General features: G+C 40.4%; 1 protein-coding gene and 1 long non-coding RNA gene across 6 annotated transcripts in view; one reads left to right on the top strand and one right to left on the bottom strand.

The window, feature by feature from the left end:
- The window catches only part of JAZF1 (JAZF zinc finger 1), a 346,283-nt gene that overhangs the window by 75,020 nt on the left and 247,395 nt on the right, over window positions 1-23,868 (bottom strand). The gene's annotated exons all lie outside the window — the stretch shown is intronic.
- Window positions 1-23,868, top strand: part of LOC114676952 (uncharacterized) — an 84,395-nt gene that overhangs the window by 29,952 nt on the left and 30,575 nt on the right. For 2 of the 3 annotated variants that reach the window (XR_003728193.2, XR_013415424.1), the window contains exon 2: window positions 4,486-4,597. This is a non-coding gene — a long non-coding RNA (uncharacterized LOC114676952). Of the gene's footprint in view, window positions 1-1,936; window positions 2,030-4,485; window positions 4,598-23,868 lie in introns of all 3 variants that reach the window. The other variant, XR_013415425.1, reaches the window with a different exon arrangement.

Genomic DNA, 23,868 nt, shown 5'->3' with positions numbered 1-23,868 from the left:
TCTTTTTCTCTGGCTGTTACTATGCAATCCAGGACAGAACCAGTAAGCAAGCAAAACAGTGCATGGCACATTTGAAATGTGTCTGTGGGAAATGGTGATGGAAATAATGGGTACATTTCAGCATGCAACCATGTGTGGCCCACATGTCAAAGGATCTGGCTGCTCTAGGTCTCAATGTAATGATGGCTTTCAGAACGTACGTCTGCTAATAAATTCATGTGGCGGGTCTTCTTATTTTAGCAGCAACTTAATTCCATAGTGAAGCTAAAGGTGTATTTGGTTAAAACAGCTAGTTAGTGAAACATGACCTAGAAACAGCAAGTGGAGTAATCATTTGTCAGCACCCCTTCATTAATAGAATGGCCTTTTTTGGTGATCTGGGAACTTAATAAATGTACTTTTCAGTAGAAAAGAGAAAATCTGGATTTCCAAATCACATTAATTTCAGAAAGTTTATAGTAATGCTTCAAATAATCCTATGTTTCACTTCTTATCCCAGAGTTATTTTTGACTTCATGATCTGAAGCCCATGGGGTGGATTTTGAAGCTTCATAAAACTTTTTGCAGTATCACCAAAACTCTGAGCCCCTTTTAACATGCCATTAAAATGTTAATGCAAAATAATAAAACTAAAAGCAGCACGAGGAAAAATACCCACTCCATTTGATCAGATCAGTTTGGCACTTAACTTGTAAGGGGTATTTTTTTGTGATTGACCTTTACACTGGTTGTGGACATAATTTGAGAAGTACACAGCTAAGGAAATAGACTGTGTTCTCAGGTACCAAACTAAAACTGACAGACTTACTGCATTAAGAGAGACATTATTTTCTCTCTCTCTCCTTTTCTTTTTAAGACAGGGTCTCACGCTGTCAGCCAGGCTGGAGTGCAGTGGCATCATCACGGCTCATTGCAGCCTTGACCTCCTGGGCTCAAGCGATCCTCTTACTTCAGCCTCCCAAGTAGCTGGGACTATAGGGATGCACTACCAAACCCAGCAAATTGTTGTACTTTTTGTAGAGCACCACATCCACCTAATTTTTGTAGAGGCAGGATCCCACTCTGTTGCCCAGGCTGGTCTTGATCTCCTGGGCTCAAGCAGTCTTGTTGCCTTGGCTTCCCAAAGTGCTAGGATTTCAGGTATGAGCTACCCACATCTGGCCTGCTTTTCTAAGATTCTATTTGACATAGATGGAAGGATGTAGTTCCTGGTCTTTGGAGAATTCTAATCTAATTTTGCATAAAATAAATAAATATGAGGGCAAGCCAATTTCAGAGCAAACCTTTAGCTTATTTTGCGTACAGACATTCATTTCTTTCTTTTTTTTTTTTTGTGGGGGTGAGGGAAGAAGAAAAGGTGGGGTAAGATAAAAAGACAAGATAAAAGGTGATCTTTTCTTCATCTACTGTCTTGACAATCATATTTTATTTCTTTTTCTTTTTTTAAAGGCAGCTACAGTTAATTTATATTCTGTTTGGTATATTATAGCTTGGATATTCTACACCTTTTTTAGTATTTATTTAAATAACACTGGGTTGCAAATTTTTATATTGCCATGTAAACCTTATCTAACTAACATCTATCATCACCAGCCTCTGATTAAAAAGAAAAAACTACTTTAACATAAAATATAAGAAGATCATAATCTTGGAATAAATCTTTTCTTGAGAAAGACTGTTCTTTATTCTGAGATTAGGATAACAGAACACAGGAAAAATCTACTTAAACTGTTTTGATGAAGAAAAGCCACAATATAAAATTTCATGTTATTACTTTATACTTGCATCATATATATATTGTATTATTTATAATATACTGTTTACAATTATTCTGTAGATGCACATTTTTAAAAATATCTAAATGTGTTTTCTATTATTATCATTGCAAAAAATTCAGTTGCAAGGAATGCTGACCAAACAGAACTCTTAAATTTAGGTGGAATTGCTTGAAATACGCTGAGCAAACGAAGGCGGCAAACAAAAGGGCACTCAAATCCAGCAGCTTCTCGTTTCCAAGAGCTGGGAGAAGGTGAGCAAGAGCTGAGTGTCCTCTTACAGCTGGACACACAAAGGGGTGGTGAGGTGCTGAATGCCCACTGTTCCTGGCCCCACATGCCCCAGGCAGCTCAGACACTGCAGACCAGTGGAAACGTCCTCATGAACAGCAGCAGACTAGCAGCTGTGCTGCGGTAGCACTTAAGAACCACTTTTTTAAACCAGTAGTATCTTTTCCTAAATTCTGACACTCAAATGAAATCCAGGCACCAAAGTTAAGCCACTGAAATAACAAACAAAATCCCAGTCCTGAATACGATTTCTTTGTATGTTCCCAACAAATATTGTATATGTTCTTCACAACTATAGAATGATACAGTCAATTTACCTTAATGAAAGCTTGCTCAGGCTCCGGCAATCACTCTTTAAAGCCACAGGTCAGCATAAATTATCAGTGAAGCAATTAATTTTGATGTACTTTAGCCTGAATAAAATAAACTGTGGTCTTTTTCATCATTGATGCCAAGAATAAAAAACACTTCTGAAAGCTACTATACCACAAGTCTTTGGTTTGGAGACCAATGGAATATCTTTCTCTTGGCAACTCCCTATCCTCCTTTCCATTCCTTTCACACCCTTCATTGAATTGCAAATAACTATGGCTATTTCTTACACATGGTTTTCATTGCTAATTTGACATTCACGTAAAGACTAATTAACAAAACAAAGAAGTTGCACTTTACAAGGTTTTGTGATATAAAACTACAAATAGCTTTTGAGTTTTCTTGTTTTGCCTCCTCTAGAAGCAAATTAAATGAGTTACTGAGGTTTCACTGTAAGCTGCTAATGAGATGATGCGTAACTTTCCCCATAAACTAGAAGAAATTTAAAAACTGAAGAAAAAGTTGCACTTACGGTCTCTGAGAGTTTTAAATCCAGTATACAGCTGGGAACACAGCCTGGTGAATGAAAAATCTAGGTTCTGAAGGCAAACTCTTGATCTGACTTAGCTGGTGTTCAAGCTTGGGAAAATTAATGACTCCTTCTCATCTTAGGGTCTTCGTTATAAAAGAGAGGTAATCCAAACACTTACCTCATCGGGGTTATTATCAAGATCTCATTGGAAAATGCATGAAAAGCCCTTGGCTCCACATAATACTCAATATATGTTAGGAGACCACTCAGAGTTGTGGTATTTCCATGGACGCTGGCCCTATGCTCTTGACCCTTTCCCAGGAAGGAGAAATTGTTTGTAAATTTAACAGCCATCTAGGAGAATTCTTACATAAGAGGTAATTTCTTGGGGGAAACCTATACAGTCCACAGGTGGGCTAAGATAGGTATCTAAGTCTGGGATTGGACAGTTCCATTTCCAAAGAAAAGTACTTCTCTGATGTTGCATGGCCTTACTCTTAGGTGAATTCTTCTATGTGTAAATCTTGGCTATGGAAAGGATGCAGATGGTGATAATTTAAAGTTTTTATTAGGCATAATTTTTTAAAAAAACCCACAACTACCGCCACAACGTCAGTATTTTGCTATCTTATTTAAGCTTTCGCCCTTCCTCCCTTTTTAGGCCATGAGTGATAATTCACATATTTTTCATCTTGTGTCCACATAATCACTTAAAAATTTATAGGGATTTTTAAAAATGGAAGAAAGAACAAAGGGAGAAGGAAATTATTCCAACATAGTTCCTGGGAAATACCTAACATAGATTCACAATTAAGATGGCCAGCAGCACAACTGCAGGGACACAACACACTGCCAAATGCTTGTAGAAGAGTACTGTTATATAGAATCTATATCATTGAATGACACTGAACATTTATTAATTTGAAAGTATCAGCCAATGGTTTCCAACTCTTTCAGGTATGAGAGTCTGTTATAATGTCAAATGGTATGTTGCGATGCATAGTACAGTATTTAGATTTAGACACAGTATAGAGATTTTGGTGGTTTTTAAGTTAGAGGGAAAAAAGAATGACATAAAACCACTATTCAGTAATGCTTTGAAATGAATATATATTTTATAAGATCTCCTAGCCACCTTTCCCCTACATGCTTCCTCCCATGCATAGCTCCCATGCAAAGCCTGCACAAATTTATGGGTTATCTGGAAAAAAATTCAGGGGGAATGTGTGTGTTTAAATTTTTCAAGAATGTCACTACTTAACTGCTAATGAAGTACTTCTTGGAGGGGCCTCTGGACCTTCTGCTGATTTACAAGGAGCAGCCTTCATTTGCATGCCAAAGGCGTGCACTAATCCTTAGCATCAGCTGGCTTCCAGGAATGCATGCGTCCCACAATCCTGTTTATCCTGCTGGTTTATTTAGCAAAGCTTTTCTTCAGAGAGTACAGGCCCGCATTTCAGGCCAGCCAACCTGATTATCCCAAATCCCTAATTAGTGTAATTAAAGCTTTAATGGATTGCAGCCAGGATATAAACCAGGCAAACCCCCATTAAAACCTATTACTTGTGTATGCAGGAATGGTCCACAGCAGAGGGCTCCTTGTTGAGTGACTGAAGGTCCTGGACACCTCTGCACCCAACACCCAGGCCATTTTTGGTGACCAGGGAGCCTCTTTCACCAAGTTCAGGTATGCAAACCAAGCGGTTATTCCCCCTGCCCCAAGTATCCACTGAAGCAATGGGCATTTTCAGATGGGTTTACCTTTCAATCATTACTCCAACAGATGCTAGCCTCATGGAGATTTTCCTCCTGTTATTATGCCCTGGGAAATGAGACAAATACCCTAACTAAAATAATTTCAACCAACTAGGAGAATCTTGTTAGACCCTGCTGAGCACACTCATATTAACCATGATGCAGAGAATCGCTCAGAACTTTTCCAACAACCGAACACCAAAGATCTACAGCTTTAAGCCAGATTTAATCCATAGCGTTTTTAGGTGTTCCCAACAGTGTGCAAACTAACCCCTTCTTAAAATGGCTCTGGAGAGTGTTCACATTATCCAAGCTTCAGGTGGATATTTGGACGTTAATATTAAAGAAGGAATAAGGGCAGAAGATCTATGACTTTTAAAAAGTCTTTTTAGTATGTGATATGCTAGGTGCTTTATCATTATTACCTTATTTAATCCTCATGACAGCTTGCAAAGGGTTATCAGTCCTATTTACAGATACAAAATTGAGGCTTGAGACATTAGTTTGCCCAAGGACCCACAGTTAATATCACGCCATAGGAAAGTTACAAAGTGCTAAAAGTCTGTGTTCTTCAATACAGTAGCCATTAGCCATATGAAGCCATGAACACCTGAAAGGTGGCTAGTACAGCCAAGGAATGAAATTTATAATTTTACTTAATTTAAATTTAAGTAGCCACATATGGCTAAGGGCTCCTATATTGAATAGAAACATAAGATTTCCACGATCACAGAAAGTCCTATTGAGCAGTGCTGTTATAACTGATAAGAGCTCCATCTGGATATGCTGGGTGTGAAATGGTGGTGGGATACTCAAAATGTAGACAAACAGGTCAGCGATCTAGATTTGGGAGTCATCCACCCAGAGAAAACTAAGTGAGCAAGCAGGGAAAAAGAGGCGAAGGGTGAGAAACTTGGGGAAATGCCTGCAGTTTAAATGGCAGGAGGAGAGACTGAGTAATGGGTCTCATACATGTTTTTTCAGACTTAATATTTTTACGTTTTTAGATGAACATCTGGGGTACAAACATTACTTAAGAGTGAAGATCTTAAATGAAAAAGTACATTTATTTATTTTGAGTGTTTTATGCAAAGATGTCCTCTCCTTCAAAGGCATAGCATTTATATCTTCCAGCTCAGAACGGGGGTGTACTGGGAACTGAAAAATGTTAATACAGGACACAGGCATCACGTGGCTTTTATGCAATAAGTAGCTCAAATTCAATTTCATTCTGTCCACAGACCTCCTAAATAATGGGATCCCAACAATTTGCTGAAATAAAACTCTAACACTGGTACCTGCTGTGAAGGGTACTTTACAGTAATTTTCACTTACACTTCTTTCAGTTGCCTGGGGGATTCTTTGTGATGTTAACCGACCTTGTATTTCTTACCATGAAACCAAAAACACCTAGAGAAAAAGTTGACTCCTTTTCCTTATTGGGCGTGAAAAGTCTGCTCACAACGCAGGAATTTCACTTTGGTAAGATCTGAGACCAAACCTTTGAGACCAAAGGTTTTCCCTTGGAGAGGGTGAGAAAAATCTTGGGGCTAGTTTACCTCCATACTCTGCATCCTATGGAAGGACAGGAGTCTGAAACTCTGACTTCAGAAGAAAAATTTTCACCCACCCCTACAAATGGAGGTGAGTGATGCAGAGAGGAAGGAAGGAAGAGGGAACAGTGAGAAAGGTATTAGAATGGGTTGCTAAGATTAGGGTTAAAATTAAAACAAAAACCTTGAAATTTAGAGTTCTGAAAAGCCAGTTAAGACATTTCCAACTTTTTTTCCCCTACATAATTTACAATGGGGCTTGGGTGACTTTACAGAGCATGTGACCCTACAATGCAGAATTTGGAAAAGAGGAATTATGGGAATTAAAATGCAGAAAGTGTGCAAACAGAAGGCCAGTGTTGCCTATGACAGCTGGGAAAAGACTGGAGACGGCCAACACAAAGCTCCCTTTTCCCCGTCCTCACTCGTGATGGTGGCAGGTACTGTTTCCACTCACGGTGCTGATGATACAGCTGGCTCTGGCCTCATTTACGCAATTAACCACACATTCTCTGTGTCGGTATCGCTCCCTCGGAGAACATGAGGAATTTGTGAGGAGACTTTATATCTTTCAGGGTATCTGGGAGCTACTTAGTGGGTAATTCACTGAATGCTACCCCAGTGTCTTTGAAAGAGTTAATTCACCTCCTGAGGGCCTCCAGAATCTGCCTCATTAGGCCTTATGGGACCAAAGAGAGGTCAATACAGAACAGCATATATATATAAATATATATGTATATTTTATATATTCATATACATATACGATAAATGTAATATATATTTATATGAATATATATTATTATGCATATAATATATACACATATAATGTATATTTATATTGTATATGTTTATATATTCATATATGTATTTATAGACAATACATATATTTTTATATATTATATATATTTTTATATACGTATGTGTGTGTGTTTGTAGCCAGACTGATATTTTCTAACCGTGCAATGTATTAAGAAAAAGGGGGGAGAAAAAAACAACGAAAGCACCAGAAGGCCATACCTGTCGGACAAGCAGGACAGTGAGGAGGGAGGTCTTCTCTAGTCTGTCTCATCTCCGCTGTCTGTGGGCGGAGGAGGGTGGGGAACAAGGAGACCCCAGGTGAACAGAGCTTGTGGGAGGGGGTGCTGAGAAGCTAAGTGGTCAGCATATCTGCTGCAGGAGGGGTGGAAACCCCTTGCTCTCTTTCACACCGGGTCAGAGCTCAGCTCAAGCCTGCTCTTACCCTCTCTTCCTTGACTGATTAACATCTCCAGAAGAAGAAAATCCAACCCACCTGTGGGAGCCCTTGCAGATGCCTCATTTCTCTTGTATTCAGGCAGTGAGATACCTTGCCCATTTGATTTCTGACCTACCCTCTTCTTACTATAATTGAAGTCTAATTCTCTCTTTCATTCTCAGTGAGTTGTTACTTAGCAGGGGCTCTTAGAAAAACAAAGGTGGGACCTGCAGGCAAGCCCTCTATTCAGCTTTACCACGTGCTAGTTATATGCCTGTGATAAGCTTTTAACCTCTGAGCTTCAGTTTTTTGTTTGTTTTTTGGTTTTTTTTTTGGATACAGAGTTTCACTCATGTTGCCCTGGCTGGAGTGCAGTGGCGTGACTTAGATCACTGCAGCCTCCGCCTCGCAGGTTCAAATGATTCTCCTGCCTCAGTCTCCCAAGTAGCTGGGATTACAGGCGCCCCGCCACCACGCCCAGCTAATTTTTGCATTTTTAGTAGAAACTGGGTTTCACCATGTTGGCCAGGCTGGTCTCGAACTCCTGACCTCGTGATCTGCCCATCTCGGCCTCCTAAAGTGCTGGGATTACAGGCGTGAGCCACCGTGCCCGGCCCGAGCTTCAGTTTTCTTATCTGTAAATGGGGGTTTCACTGATGTATTTCTTTATTTCCACGAGTTCTGAAGGTGCATAAGGTGGCTCTTCAGGATAAAGATTTAAAGCACAATAAAATCGAATGAGTAAGAGGGGCGGGAGAACTGAGAGAGAACAAACCTGGGGACAGAGCATAGGGGCAGGAATGGGGCAGCAGAAACAAAATGTGGAGGAGAACTGCCTGCTACCTGTTTGCTATTTGGGTTGAAAGTTCTTGAATACTTGTAAATTGGAAAGTTCTGAGTCAACAATGCAAGGAATTGCTCCCAATATTCTCAGATGCTTCTGAGTGAAGGATCAACATGTGCTGTAACTCCACTTCACAAGTAGTTATGGAAGTACTTGTACATGGGCTGAGGGGACATGGAGATGGGGACAGGGTCTCTGCTCTCCAAATGCTGCTAACAGCCTGGAACAGGTGTCTGAGGGAGGGCACAAAGAATTCTAAAGCCGACTGTGGGGAGTATGTTTGCACAGGGTGAGGCTCGAAGCAGAAGACCACTGTGTGTGGTTGGGCCGGGGGCTGTACTTTGGTCCTGGATGTTAAAAACTACTGTGTGTGCTCGTCAACCCCAGTTTCTGTTTTGTTCAGGTTTATACGAATCGTGGCAACCTTTTGTTGCCAGACGCATTGTGATTTTCTCATGCCTTCAGCAGGACTGCCAGGGAAGCAGCCCTCACATCCCTTACTAAAAATGGAAACTCCTGCTCACCAGCCAAGGAAGAGAGGGCTGTGTGGCCAACATTTACCTTGCAATTGTTACTAGATCTCCCATATAGATGTAGCACTTCTTCAAAAGCACAGGGCGACAGTTACCTTTCATTTCCACACAGGGGCCTCTGAGGATCTTATAGTAGATCGGTTCAGCCTCCATTCCATCTGATGCCCAATGTCCCTGCAGGAAACAGGCTTTGGGATTTCACAAGCCATGCACTGTGCTCCTCTGTTCTAGAATCTCCCTCTGGTGTGCTCATAGGATCTATTTTATTCGTGGCAGCAACCAGAGTGCCGTTTACTTTATGTAAAGGATTTCAGCTGGTGAAGAAATGAGCCCCAGCCCTTAAGCGAGGATTAGACCCAGCCTCAGCAACCAATAGGATGGCAGCCACCAGCATCTTAGCTGCAAATTACTGTTAAGAGTCTACTATCAGGATGATTCCTTCAAGCAGGCCCTATTAAAAAAATAATCACCATCTGCTAGACTCCCTTCTTTATTAAACTGGTCATTAATTACTCGTAACAACTAATTTTGTCAGGATTTTATTGAGTAATTATAAAATAAACAGGGAGGAGATCAAGCTTCCTGCCTTGCTGAAGGCAGGAATTCTTTATAATGCTATGTTTCAAAAGGGGGCTGTAATAAATCCCCAAATTCCATTTAATATGGTAATTATAATTTGCAAAATTCATCCTTCCTGTGGTGAACGAGTGCCTTCTTTCAGCTTAGCTCAGCCTGACTTCATCTTGGATCATTAAATAGCAAACTAGTCTTTACCCACTGGTAACAATAGATCTTTCATGGGTTATTGGCTAATTAATCAAGGTGCATAATTTGATCGCTAGCACTTTTTAAAAAGTTTTATATTCCAGGTATCATAAAACAATATGATATTGCTGTAGAGTAATTAAAAATGAAGCAAGTTTTAATGTTTTGATTAGAACAGGTTTATTATCCTGAATAAGGTGAAGTGCAAAGTTTCACCGATTTCTTCAACTACAACATTTAGGTTGAAACATTTGAAACAAGCCATTAATTTAACAACATGCTCATCCAAAACAAATCATAACTCATTTCTTTTTACTGCAAAAGTAATTGAGTAATGAATAATGAAAATCATCCCACTGAAAAGGGCAGTAAATATGTTGACTTTATTATTAATACTCAGTTTTGGTTAATAAGGCAGCTATTAAATTTGAAACATGATGGACCTGATTTATTGACTTATTCAAGATTAACAGTGAAATACTATCCAGTAAATACTGGGGTTCTTACAAGAGAAGATTTGATTCTGAAAAATTAAGTAGAATTCAACTGAAATTTCAGTTCATATTTAGAATGATTTGACCTTAAATCTCTTATCCCTGTACTTTGCTTGTTCCTTAAAAGAATTTAAATTGTGTGTGTGCTTATGTGTGTGTGTACAGGGGTGGGTATGGGAGGCCTCAGAGGGCCTTATACCATGCACTCTGCACCCTAGTGAGCTGGAATTCTCTGATGAAGTCAGTAGTGGTATGGTCATTCTTAGACTCTCTCCAAAAGGAGTTCATAATAAAATACCACAAGGACATTCGTTACATCTAAAGGATTAGTTGCAACCTAAGTCTCAAACACAACATTTTAGTGATGGTTCAGGGAAAAGAAAAAAAAAAAAGTAAAAGGGATCAGTGAATTTTTTTCTCCTTCAAATAGGATTATTTATACTAATAAGAATACTTGTTATTCATAGCACTAAGTTTCTTTGAAACTGAGTTAGTGTATACTGAACCAGTGCTCCTAGGGGAAATTCAAGGTTAGGTTCCTGCAAGCCTCTGGCCACAACATTTTCCTCAACGGATTAATACACGAACTTCTTTTAGGTGTGTTTCTGTTTAAAGACACCTTGCGTAATACATGTTGTTGATTCCTTGAAGTCAGGGCCAACAGTACTATGACTCATGCCGGTGTAAACTTACCTGACACATATATTCTCCTAAGTCACCTTACAGCCTTCTTGTGCTTAGGAACTCTAGATAGCACTTCGGCACTATACTTGGGGCCATTTTAAACAGCAAGATCACCAATAAAAAGCTTGAAATGCAAACAGCATGGCACTAAACACAGTGTGAAAAGGACACGTGTGTAATGTAAGAGCTGAAACAAGAAAGCAGAGCACTGCTTTGCTCAACCTCAGCTGGGAATGTGTGTACTGGTCAACTCAAGAATCTCACCACTCCATCCATGTCGGCGAGTGACTATGAAAGCACCACTTGGGGACACAAATACATTTTAGTAAGAAGGCAAATTTACAAACACTGAATCCACAAATAATAGCAATTGACTGGGCCTGGCACAATGGTTCATGCCTGAAATCCCAGTACTTTGGAAGGCTGAGGTGGGAGGATCCCTTGAGCCCAGGAGCTTGAGACCAGCCTGGGCAACAGAGTCAGATCTCACCTCTTAACAACAACAAAAAAACCCGACTGTACCTTAAACTACAGGCTCTTACTACACATTCACCTATGTATTATTATATTTGCTTATCCACAATTTGGGGACATTTCAAGTGCTTGTCAAACATTTTCTTATTTATCTGCATATTTCAGAGAAGGGCTTCATTTCCTTAAGGAGCATTAGGTAACATCCCGAGTTTGCTTTCCATGGAGGCACAGTCTTTTCTAAAGGCAATGAGGACCTGTTCCAGAGTGCCTCTCCTCACTCCCAACTCTGGCATATTTCTCCTCAGGTTTCACTGACCAGAACTACATCACAATATTGTTTACATCAATCAGTGGCATGAGGAATGAGTTGCTTCTGTCAGCTTAGACCAGAGTTCTGACTCAGTAGGTCTAGGATAGCACCTAAGAAGCTGCAGTTCTAACAAGTTCTCAGGTGATCCTGATGCTGTTGGTTTGAGAACCACGGAGCTTAGACGATTTAAGATTTACCACCTGAATACACTTTTATGGCCCTTCCAGCAAATGAGAAGGGGAGAGTTTTAGGTGGAAACAGGCAATGGAGCTGTTCTACATGGTCTTTGCAGACATATGATGTCTGCTGAGATACTGGTCATTGGTGTTAATGAAACTTAAAACAGGCTGTATTTCTTTTCAACAATTAATGTCATTTCCCATATTTAAGCAGCAGTTCAGTATAAGCTCACCAAATTTCATTTTAAATCTCACTAGCCGATTTTTTTTCCTCATCACCACTGTTTTCTCTTCTCCTTAATTCATTTTGGAAAGGGAGTGAACAAGACATGTACAGTCAAATTCTTCAGAGAAATGGAAATTTGCATAGGTGGTAAAAATTGCCACAAGCACAGTTAATGAAGCAAGCACGTGGCTACTTGCAACTCTGCTCTCAAATTTTCTGTATAACTGTGCAGCAATATGTGCTCAATAACTGCCTGATTATGTGCAGATAGCACTTGGAAAAGTTCAAATACTACAATATATTGACATCCATTCTCCAGCTAGATTTGCAAGTGGGGAAAAGTACTCCAAAGAAGGCTAGCAACATATATGCCAGCATTCTAGATGGAAGCAGAAGCCAAGCAAGCTATTTTAAGATCCCTGGAAGGTAAGCTGGAGATTTTCGTGCTATGATAAGTTTGCATAGACAGTTTTATTTACTCTAAGCATTGTATTTGTTCTAAAGATTACACAGAAAGATGTGGCAGTCACTGATGCTGTTTCCCACATATTTCTGACTCTCCACTTTTGGGCCACATGATGGTACTGCACTTCTTTGTTCCCCTTGAGGTTACATATGGGCAGATGACTTGATTTGGAAAATGCACAAGCAATGATGAGCTATAGTGGCACCTCCTGCTATAGTGATTACAGAATGTGGGTTGAGATAAAGCTTCTATAAGACTAGGTTCCTGAGTGAAGGAGCAGGGCCTCTCTAATGAACCATGGTGGACACGCAGAGTAAGCAAAAAATAAACTCCTGTTGTGTTAAGTCACTGAAATTTGGGGATTTGTTACTGCAGTATAATCAAACCCATCCTAATACAAAGGATGTAAAACTTTTATACTGCCCTTTAATTATACATGTTTTTCCTTTAAGCTCAAATGCCCCTTTAAAAAAAATCCTAATAACCCTTCAAGCTCTGGCTCAAGTTACATCTTCATCATCACTCTAGCCAACATTTATCTCTTTGTGTGAACACCAGTTGCAACTCTAAGAAAAATCACAAGGTTTAGCACTTGATTATTTTATAGTTGTCCATATATATTAGTATCACCTCACTGACTACATCAGAGACTTAGGAGGGGGGCAGAGTTCATGTCATAGGCATCTTTGTGTCATCTTGAGCAAAGGAGGAAAATGAGTAGTCTTCAGATAAAATCTAGCTGGAGAATGGATGTCAATATTTTCTAGTATTTGAACTTTTCCATGCGTTATCTGCACACAATCAGGCAGTTATTGAGCACATATTGCTGCACAGAGTCATACAGAAAATTTGAGAGCAGAGTTATAAGTAGCCACGTGCTTGCTTCATTAACTGTGCTTGTGGCAATTTTTACCACCTATGCAAATTTCCATTTCTCTGAAGAATTTGACTATGCATGTCCTGTTCACTCCCTCTTTCCAAAATGAATTAAGGAGAAAACAGTGGTGATAAGAGAAAAAAAAATCGGCTAGTGAGATTTAAAATGAAATTTGGTGAGCTTATACTGAACTGCTGTTTAAATATAGGAAATGACATTGATTGTTGAAAAGAAATACAGCCTGTTTTAAGTTTCGTTAACACCAATCATCTAAACATGAGACTTTGTGATATTATCTGGCCTAGTCCTTGGTCTTCAGATTTGTGCTTTTGAGCACGCGAAGTATCATGGTACTTAAAAGGTAAGAGGCTGAGTGAAGGTCTCTTGCTTACTAAGTGATGAAGGTAGCACTGAAACACAGGTCCCAGTAACGGGCAACTTTAAATGCTCAACATAGGTGGGCAGACTATCTCATTAGCATGAAATGTAAAATTATATTTTGAAGAATTATGATTTTTGAGCTCTTAGAAGAGAAAAATATTTTGAACCTGGCCCCCCATTGTGAATAGAAACTAAAATGGGAAAATTTGGAGAAATAAACCAGTAAGGAATAAAGATCATAGGTCATTCATGCCAAAACCTGTGATGAGAGTTAAAGAAAAGTCATTTACTTTTTCAAAGGTAAATAGAAAATGCAAGCAGGTCAATAATGCCTTAAAGCTCAGTAGCTGCTTATCTTGTCAAAAATGTAACTATCAGAGCTGGATAAAACAGAACAAGCATGAGGATGCATTCTATGATGATAAGGCAGCAACATGAAATAACATATTTATAATCACTAAAATAGTGCCAAATTTGCTTGGGTGAAGTCATAGAAAAGAGGGGTGACTTACGGTTACAGAAGGAAGGAGCAAGCTCAATTTTGTGCTATTTGACTACAGGAGTGCTCTGGAACGCCCAGGAAGATTGGACCAGCAGTCTAATTCTACCCACACCATTTATTAAATAATTAATACCTAATCATTTCAAAAAGTACTAGTTGGGAATTGGCTGTAAATCTAAATATCACTAATGACAATGTAAGTAGAGGCAAATTCAATCCTGGTTTCTAAACAACTTCACAATAAGCAGCTTGTGGAGTTTACTCTGTGTGCAAGTTGTATTACTGCTTGCGCCTTGGAATCCTCCTTCATTGCTACCCTTAAAATCCAAGCTAAAGGGACTCTCTTACAGGGATGAATGCCTCAAGGGAAGTGCCTTCAGTGTTTGAGGAACCAAAAGCTCCTGGCCCTGACCCAAAACTAATCCACATTATTGTAAGGTACATCCAATATTAAAGGCACTACGGTGATGTTTTAGTACACTGAGTTCTTAGCTTTCCTGAAAACTTCAGCTTCATTGGGCAACTGATGCCTTTTGGGGAGCAAAATTACTTACATCGTTAAAACTTCATCAAGTCATAATTTTATTATAATTGTTAACATAAATAACTACAGTAAATAAGTACAGAGTGATCAATTTGTTCTTGATATCTCAAGGGAGTCCTTATTTAGCTTTGATATATAAAATCAGGACATTATTTATTTGCATTACAAACTGCATATCAACTATTCACTTGGGCATGTTTTAATTGGCTTTAGGTTTAGCACATTCCATAACTGAACTGTGTAAGCAGGTCGGCTTCACAAATAAGGTCTCATGTAACAGCTAAGTCTAAATGACGATGTGTCATATGGCGTGTCAAATATTTTTCTGCTTTCCTCTGCTTCCCTTCCTGACATCAGAAAAAACTTTGTTCTAGTGAAATAGAAAATAAATTCTGCTACGACGGGATAAAAGGGGGGCATGTGAATAAGACCCTCTTCTTTCCTGGCCGGCAGGAAGTGCCTCCAGCTGTCTGATCTGCCTCAGTAGCCCAGCACAAATTTTTCAATTGACTAATGCTCCCCACTTCCACCGACAACAGAGTAAGATATCGCCTGCTAAGATAAATTACCATAATATAATGATTGAAGGGAAAATATATGGCGTAATAGAGAGGTCTAAATACCCGTAAGTGGAAAAAAGCATAAACGACCATTTTAATTAATTTCCTAATGTAAAACACAGCTGTAGTAATGTTGGCAAGCCTCACCTGCCCGTTTTAAATTTGTGACATGAAATCATGCCACTTAATTAAGTCTTAATGCACAAAAATATATTTTATTTACTTTTTATGGAATACCAGCATTTAAAGCTTTCTATTTATGTGTATAAGCGCTTTATAAATTACTTGAAATACTGAAAAAATCTGACTACTACTAATCGGCAGTTACAAGTACCAGTTTTAGTTTCAATAATTAAATGCCTTTTTGGTGGACTCCTGCTGCTATGTGAACTAGCTCTAGGCTATTAAAGTAATGAGTCCGGACAGAGTCATCTGATCTCATGGTTGGTGGAAAACTCAAGGAAAAGGGCTTTGCCCACAATTCCTAGTCTGTTTACCAGACTGCAACCAGACTGCCTGCTGGAAGCATTATAAAGCCTCTGGGCTTCCCCTTCCCCCTTCCAGCAAGTACCTTTTTTTTTCCCCGCTTTTGCTTTTTACAAGTGTTGTCTCGGAAAATATGGTATTACAGAGCCCTCTGCAGGCCAGAAGTTTTGTAGTGTAGCTTACCAGCATGACTTTTCTTAAAGTGGCAGTAAGAGATGGGAAAAGTATAATTGTCAAAACTTCATAAATCAGATCTCATTAAGAAATATGTTTGTCATAAGGGCAGACTGGCATCAATTCTTCCAGAAGACGCACTGAAAAAGAACATCGGTTAACTTGATTGAGGGATGTTGCCTTGATAGCAAAATTTTGGTGGCCCCTGGTAACTCTTCATAATGGGTTGCAGTGTTAGGGATTATATCATCTTCATCATCATCGTAATTCTTAAAATAATCCATGAAAAATACAGGGCTCTGAACTGTTCACTTAAAAATGCAATTTCTGGCCAGGCATGGTGGCTCAAGCCTGCAATCCCAGCGCTTTGGGAGTCCGAGGGGGTAGGACTGCTTGAGACCAGGAGTTCGAGACCAGCCATGTAGTGAGATCATGTCTCTACAAAAATAGAAAAATATTTAAAAAAAAGAATTTCTATCACACCTGGGCTTTAGAAGCCTAGGTATAAGGAAGAATAAATTAGAAGTTAATTATACAAACTCCATGATTTCCTCAGCCAAGTTTTCATTCGAGTGAATGAAGTGTATGCCTAGAAAAATTCAGTGAATTTCTCAAGTGTTTTAGGGAACTTAGTATAAATTTTTACAGGGCATTTTATATGTTTTAAACTTTTTGGATGAAATGGATATAAATCATTACAGAAAGAATGCATATGTAAAGATAAAAATGAGGAAGTGCATTGAAGACAAACAACAAACAAAGTAAGGTCTCATTTTCATTTAGACAGTACTTTTCGAACCACATTTTATGTTGGTTATATTCTTTTTTTATTGGAGACAGAGTCTTAGTCAGTCGCCCAGGCTGGAGTGCAGTGGCACGATCTCAGCTCACTACAACCTCCACCTACCAGGTTCAAGCAATTCTCCTGCCTCATCCTCCTGAGTAGCTGGACTGTAGGTACACACCACCATGTGCGGCTAATTTTTTGTACTTTAGTAGAGATGGGGTTTCACTGTGTTGCCCAGGCTGGTCTTGAACTGCTGAGCTCAGGCAATCTGCCTGCCTCGACCTCCCAAAGTGCTAGGACTACAGGCGTAAGCCACCGCGCCGGGCCTTATAAAATATTCTTAAAGTCAGCAAAATAACCAACAACTTTTAATAGGAAAATTTTTCCTAATATTTTCAAGTCAGCAAAAGTACTAACAGCTTTTAATAGTGGTTTTTTTTTTTTTCATAGTAGTCAAGAGAGTATTAATTTAGAAGAGGAAGCATTTGACCAAAATATTTCCTTTTATTGAGTTTAATCTGTGCCAGGTAACTCATAAACCTCCTGGAGCACCCAGAGATACATGCTTCTAACAACTCACAAAGGTGCCAGAGCCGTCTCCTCAAAGTTCCTCACCCTGGCAGTAAAACATTATGATCAACATTCGCCTAGAAGCTAGGATAAGTAGAAAAAATGGGAAGTGATATGACGATGAAAAGAATCTGATATTGCATATGTTAGAATTTCCTTCCATAGCATTTTAATCATTTAACAGGGTCTCTTTAAGGACCTGAAGGGAGTTATGAGGAGGCCGTGGTCTGGAGGTGAGAACCCAGGCTGTGGTGGTTGGAGGCAGTCTCCAGATGAGCCTCAGCAGCTCCCTGGAGACTCTGGTGACATTCTAAGACCATGCCTTCTGTGGCTGTTTGGCATAACTGACTGCTGCTTTTCCCAAGGACAGCCATTTGGTATTGGAGGTTTTTCTAGTCTTCTCTACTCAGTGGTATAGACAACACCAGCATGTCCTTAGGGTAATGTCCGCAAGGGCTTGGGTTCCAGTAAAATGACTCTTCCAAATGAAAACGCGAAATTAAAACGTCGAGTTTCCAGATTTGTTGAATTCAGAAACAAGTGCTCTCAGCATGAACTGTCAACAGCCAAAGTTAAAATAGGCCAGCTGGTGGCTCCTGTGGGATCGTCTCCACACACACATATCCCAACTTTGCAGAGTTGAATGTCAGACATTATTCTATCAGGCCTGGAATCCGCTGCCAGACTCAGCCTCCTTCATCCGGCTTATCTCCTACTGGGAGGCTGTGGCTGACTGGATGGAACTGCACACTTCCCAGCAGATGCTGGGCTGCCAAAGGATGGGAGCACGGCTGGGCTGGCGCCACCAACATTTACAGCCATTCCTCCCGCTCCATTCCCCCTGCAGCCCCCCAGCCCCATCCCACCAATGCCTGCTTACAGACTTGGCACACTAGGAGAGGACAGGTGATGAGGATTAGGCCAAACGTATTTGCATATCCTCAGCACAGGGACGGAAATTAACACCACAGTGACATGATTTAATGGCTAACCTCAAACCCGAGAAAGCCCTGAACCAATTTTTGAGCACTACGAGACTGAGGGAGATGTAAAATGCAACCCATCTGGCAGGGATGGGTTTGTCCAGGGTTAATGGTAGAAACAGAAATGAATTAGTTTGAGTACTAAGTGTTGTTTAACGTTCACTCACAAATTATGAGTGGGCCTTATTCTTGGGCATAAGAAATGCCACCTTTACTGTATTCTTGTGGGATGGGGACGGGGACTGAAAATGGTGGGACAGTTTTCATGATCATTTTCTCCTCTGGCAGCCGTATCACAATCTTTTGAGACCGAGTCTTGCTCTGTCACCCAGGCTGGAGTGCAGGGGCGTGATCTCAGCTCACTACAACCTGTCTCCCGGGTTCAAGCAATTCTCTGCCTCAGCCTCCCAAGCAGCTGGAATTACAGGCGCCTGCCACCACGCTCGGCTGATTTTTGTATTTTTAGTAGAGATGGGGTTTCACCATCTTGGCCAGGCTTGTCTTGAACTCCTGACCTCGTGATCCACCTGCCTCGGCCTCCTAAAGTGCTGGGATTACAGGCGTGAGCCACCGCGCCCAGCTCACAGTCTTAATAGGCCCTTAAAGACAATGTTGACCATTTGTCTGCAGCCAAATTCAGAAATGCTCTGACAATTAGGCATTTCAGAAATGTTCTGACAATTAGGTATTTCAGAAACTGAACATGTCATACAATTTTTGTTCACTATAATAAGAGCATAAAAACATTTTCACAATCTCTCACAAAGTTAAGTGAATGAGAAAATGAATTAGTACCCATGAAGTATATTTTCATTTTTCTAAAGCTGCTTCTTGTGGGAAAGTCAGAAAAGGGGTTGATTTTTTAAAAATGATTATTTAGACAACTGTGTCATTCTGTAATTTGAAGCAGGCAAGAAGGCAGCTAATGCTCTTTCAATTTGCTGTCATATGAAGGTACCTAGAAAAATGAATGCCATTAAAACTTTCTTCTCATTTTTATGAATCCAATAAGGATTCTCTGGGCAAATCCGCATAAAGCTTATTTAATTTGTTTTCTGCTAAGACAATGACGAGTTAGTTTCTCTGTAAGTAAGCACGAGCCTAGCATCCCTTGGAACACAACGGTGACATCCATCATGAACACAGTGCTTTACCAACATAGGGTGACTGACAAATGCCAGACATATATTTTTAAAAATAGGGTTATTCCCTTTAATGCTGCCATCTTAGGGGGATATATGTACTTACTCTGCTGTGCTGCCATTTTATTACTCAAAAATATTTTGGACTTCCTATTGAAAACACCTTTGGAAAATACCTGGACTTCTATGGAAGATCACTAAGGGTGGTAACTATCACTGAGGAGCCAAAGGCCATTTGTAGTCAAGTTTGGAGAATAAAGTAGGTAATTCAGCTCCCAGAGCCCCTTGAAGTAAAAACCACACAGCAAAAACTTACCCAAAACAAATAAGGTGAAGCTAAATAGAATCTCAGCCTTTCATGAGATTGGAAATTATCTTTGAAGACCATTCCAAAAAAGCAGCTGAAAACATATTTTGAGCAATGGTAGAGTCATTGAAATAGGTCTGGTAAACATCCCCCAATGTGGTACTTTTTAAAAAGACAACATTCATTTATTTTATTTTTCTAGAGACAGGGTCTTGTTCTGTTGCCAAGGCTGGAGTGCAGTGGCAGTCATAGCTCACTGCAGCCTCTAACTCCTAGGCTCAAGTGATTCTCCTACCTCATCCTCACAAGTAGCTAGGACTACAGGCATGGGTCACCATACCCCACTAATTTTATTTTTAATTTTTTTCTAGAGACAGGCTCTTGCTATGTTGCCCAGCCTGGTCTTGAACTCCCAGCATCAAGGGATCCTCTCGCCTCAGCCTCCCAAAGTGCTGGAATTACAGGCATGAGCCATGTGCCCAGCCCACGGTCAATATTCATTTGGATGTATATGTTCTGGTATGTTGTGTATTATGTGTCTTTTGCAGAGGAAGCAAAATGTCCGTGGGAGGAGTTCTTAAAAATCATGGCAGCCCCTTCTACAACTAGGAATCTCTATTGAGGTCACCTGGATGCAGATCACCTTTCTTCTGGGAAGACACTGGAATCTTACCTCCGTAGTTACAAAGTAAGGTGTACTAAAAACCTTAGAAACCTCACCATGGCCAGCCTGGAGAGTCCCCTGTGGTATGCAGAGCTGAATACTTGGAAGAAGTGAACCACTCTGCATGAGTGATGAGGGAGTCCCCAAAGGGAAGTGATGTTATCATTAGGGCAGGCAGAGTGTGGACAGGCTCAAGATAGACAGGACACCTTGAGGACAGGCTCAAGATGGAGAGGAAGGCTGGTTTGGGAAGAGTGTATGATGAGTTGGAAACTCCTTTGTACCCATCTTCCTGGACACAGTACTTGGGTTTGGGGAAATCATGGCTGAGAGTACAATTATGAAACAAAGCTGTGAACAGAGGCCCACATGAGGATCTACCATGGTGTGAGCCATAAATGGACCTGCAAACCCCCCAAATAGCAGCTAATCCTTGGAACTGGCAGGACATACCTTCAACAGCAACACTGTACAAGGGAGATAGTGAAAAACAGCATTCAGGTCCTGGCTTGCACTTTTTCCTTAGCATCTACAAAACAAGACTGACCTTTTTCACTGAGCAAACCACTGGGTTCTTGGGTAATTTGTGCATGTCAAGAAGACATCAGACTTTCTTCTAAGAACATATAGGTGCTCTACTAATTGGAAAAAGTCACCATATCAGCACTCTAGCCTATTTTTTCATCTCTCATTCATTGCCTTGAATGAGGATGCACAGGAGATCCAGGAGCTGCTCTGTCTCCCCCTTCAGAGTTTCCCAGGATTCCCAGAGGCAGTGGCTCCAGCACTCTCCTGCTCAGCTGGGAATCCCCTGCGGAGCCCCCATCCCAATTTCTTCCCCAAACTTCTGTTTATAGTATTTACTAAAGAAATGAACAAAGAAACTCTCACTATTGGGAAGGCCACTTAGGAACATTAAGAGGATGGGCTTCGAAACCTTTCTGCTGTGATTTTTTTTTTTTTTTTTGAGACGGAGTCTCGCTCTGTCGCCCAGGCTGGAGTGCAGTGGCGCGATCTCGGCTCACTGCAACCTCCGCCCCCCAGGTTCATGCCATTCTCCTGCCTCAGTCTCCTGAGTAGCTGGGACTACAGGCGCCCGCCACTGTGCCAGGCTAATTTTTTTTTGTATTTTTAGTAGAGACGGGGTTTCACTGTGTTAGCCAGGATGGTCTCGATCTCCTGACCTTGTGATCTGCCCGTCTCGGCCTCCCAAAGTGCTGGGATTACAGGCGTGAGCCACCGCGCCCGGCCTCTGCTGTGATTTTAATCCCAGCTTGATCATCTACTCTCTGTGACAATGGACAAGTTTCTCAACATCTCTGTGCCTTAGTATCTTCATCTGTAAAATGAGGATAATAGTATCTTCCTTATCGTGTTGTTGTAAGCATTAAATGATATAATAAATATAAAGTACTGATAATCGTGTCTGGTACATAGTACTTAACAAGTAGTGAGATTTTAATGCCTCCCTCTGCTTTTTAAAGTAAACTATAAGCCCTTTGTGGGCAGGAGCCTCATAGAATCATCAATCTATATTTCTCATTTGAATAACATCTCACAAGAGATGTTTTTTATATTGCAACACAAAAATATAAAAAAGAACTATGAAGAGAAGTTGCCAAAAATATAATTCATAATGGTAGATGTGGGAATGCTGTTTGGGTAAGGAGTTCTCAGCACCCTTTAAGTCACCCCAAATGCAATTAGTATTCTACAAGAAGGTCAGAGCAAATTCTAGAGGCAAGAATTTCTTTCCCAAATCAATTTTCAGGAACCCTATGATGAAAACTTCTCATTTTACATGTACTTGATAAAATGAAATAATAATTGAATCTACAAGGCCCACATGCAACATGAGGTCATATAACTGTGTCAATATGTTTGTGTTTTATTTGAATAGTTCATTTGTATTTATTTAATTATATATTTACTGAAAAGCAACACAGACTTGTACTACATTGTGCCAAATGGTATGTGATGGCTATACTTAAAATGCTCAGATTATTTTGAACAGAGGGATTTATTTTCTTCTCATAGCTTTTGGAAGTCTGGGCCTATCTGGTTTCAGTTAGGCAATAGTCTTTGGCCAACATTTTCTGGTACATTTGAAACTGTTGAACAATGAAAAGTAGAAACTTTTCATTGCCAGTGCAGCTTAAGCCTAATGCAGATATAAACACATTTAACAGCACTTTATTTAGGTTCAGCTTTATTATTCTTAACTTTCATAGTAATTTTGAATCACATTGCATTAACAAATTTTTATTGGGTTTCCCAATGGAAAGCCAATTGCAGGCAAGGCCTTTTACGACTGGGATGTCGCAGTCAATCTTAGATTTACCTTCTAACAAAGAAGAAAACACAATTCTTCAAAGCTTGCTTGTGTTAAGTTCTGATATAGTATGCTCTGAAGGACACTAGTTCTTTGCTTTGTTCTTTGCTAGTGCCCTTCCTAGGTATTGTACAAGTACCTTTCTTAAACATCTTTGAGTTACAGCCTTCTAACAGAGCAAGCACATGGATGGAGCTGGAGGCCATTATCTTCAGCAAAGTCACGCAGGAACAGAAAAGCAAATACTGCATGTTCTCACTCCTAAGTGGGAGCTAAATGATGAGAACACATGGACACATACAGGGTAATAATACACACTGGGGCCTGTCAGAGGGCGGAGGGTGGAAGGAGGGAGAGGATCAGGAAAAATAACTAATGGATGCTAGGCTTAGTACCTGGATGACGAAACAATCTGTACAACAAACCCCCAACACACTTTACCTGTGTAACAAATCCACATATGTACATATGAAAATATGTACCCCTGGACTTAAAAAAAGAGCACATGGCAGTTGGCGACGGGAAGGGCAGGGACGATGCTTACCTACAGGCTCAAAATCTAACCTGGGCAAGAGGGGCATGTTCAAGATTTGATTTTAACTGGCAACTCACTTTTCTTGGCAACTGAAAGTATTCTAAGCAACTTATTCCTCTGGAGTCCTCTTCAAAACTTATAAATAAAGCAGTCTTCTAGGAGCCAGCTCCTTGAGAGGAGCTGCTATATTCTGGTTTCTGATTTATTTAGTGGTTAAAATATTTCCCTGTGATTTACGGTAGGGTGGCTCCAGTGGGCAGCCAAGCATTGCCCAGTGGCCTGTGGCATGCCCACAGCATATTGGGTGCTATGGCCAGCAGGGGGAGGGAGCAGAAGTGGCGGCCACCCTGAAAGATCTGGTGGCCAGCAGGCCAGGGAGTGTGTCCAGCAGCCCTGTGGAGGAGATCCAGGCTCCCAGAAGGAAGTGAGGGTCAGCCTGGAATCTTCAATGAAAACCTTCACTACAGGGTACACTACAGAATAACCACTTTTACTAAATATTACCCTAACCACAAAGAAGTTACTTAGTTTGCCAGTTACAAGCACTTTAGCTTATTGACTGTAAGCAGAAGTTTGTAGGTAGGAGAGTACATACAG

This window comes from Macaca mulatta, chromosome 3 (assembly GCF_049350105.2).
Source record: "Macaca mulatta isolate MMU2019108-1 chromosome 3, T2T-MMU8v2.0, whole genome shotgun sequence".
Taxonomy (NCBI): domain Eukaryota; kingdom Metazoa; phylum Chordata; class Mammalia; order Primates; family Cercopithecidae; genus Macaca; species Macaca mulatta.
The sequence above is the reverse complement of the archived record's forward strand: the minus strand, read 5'-3'. Positions and strand labels throughout refer to the sequence as shown.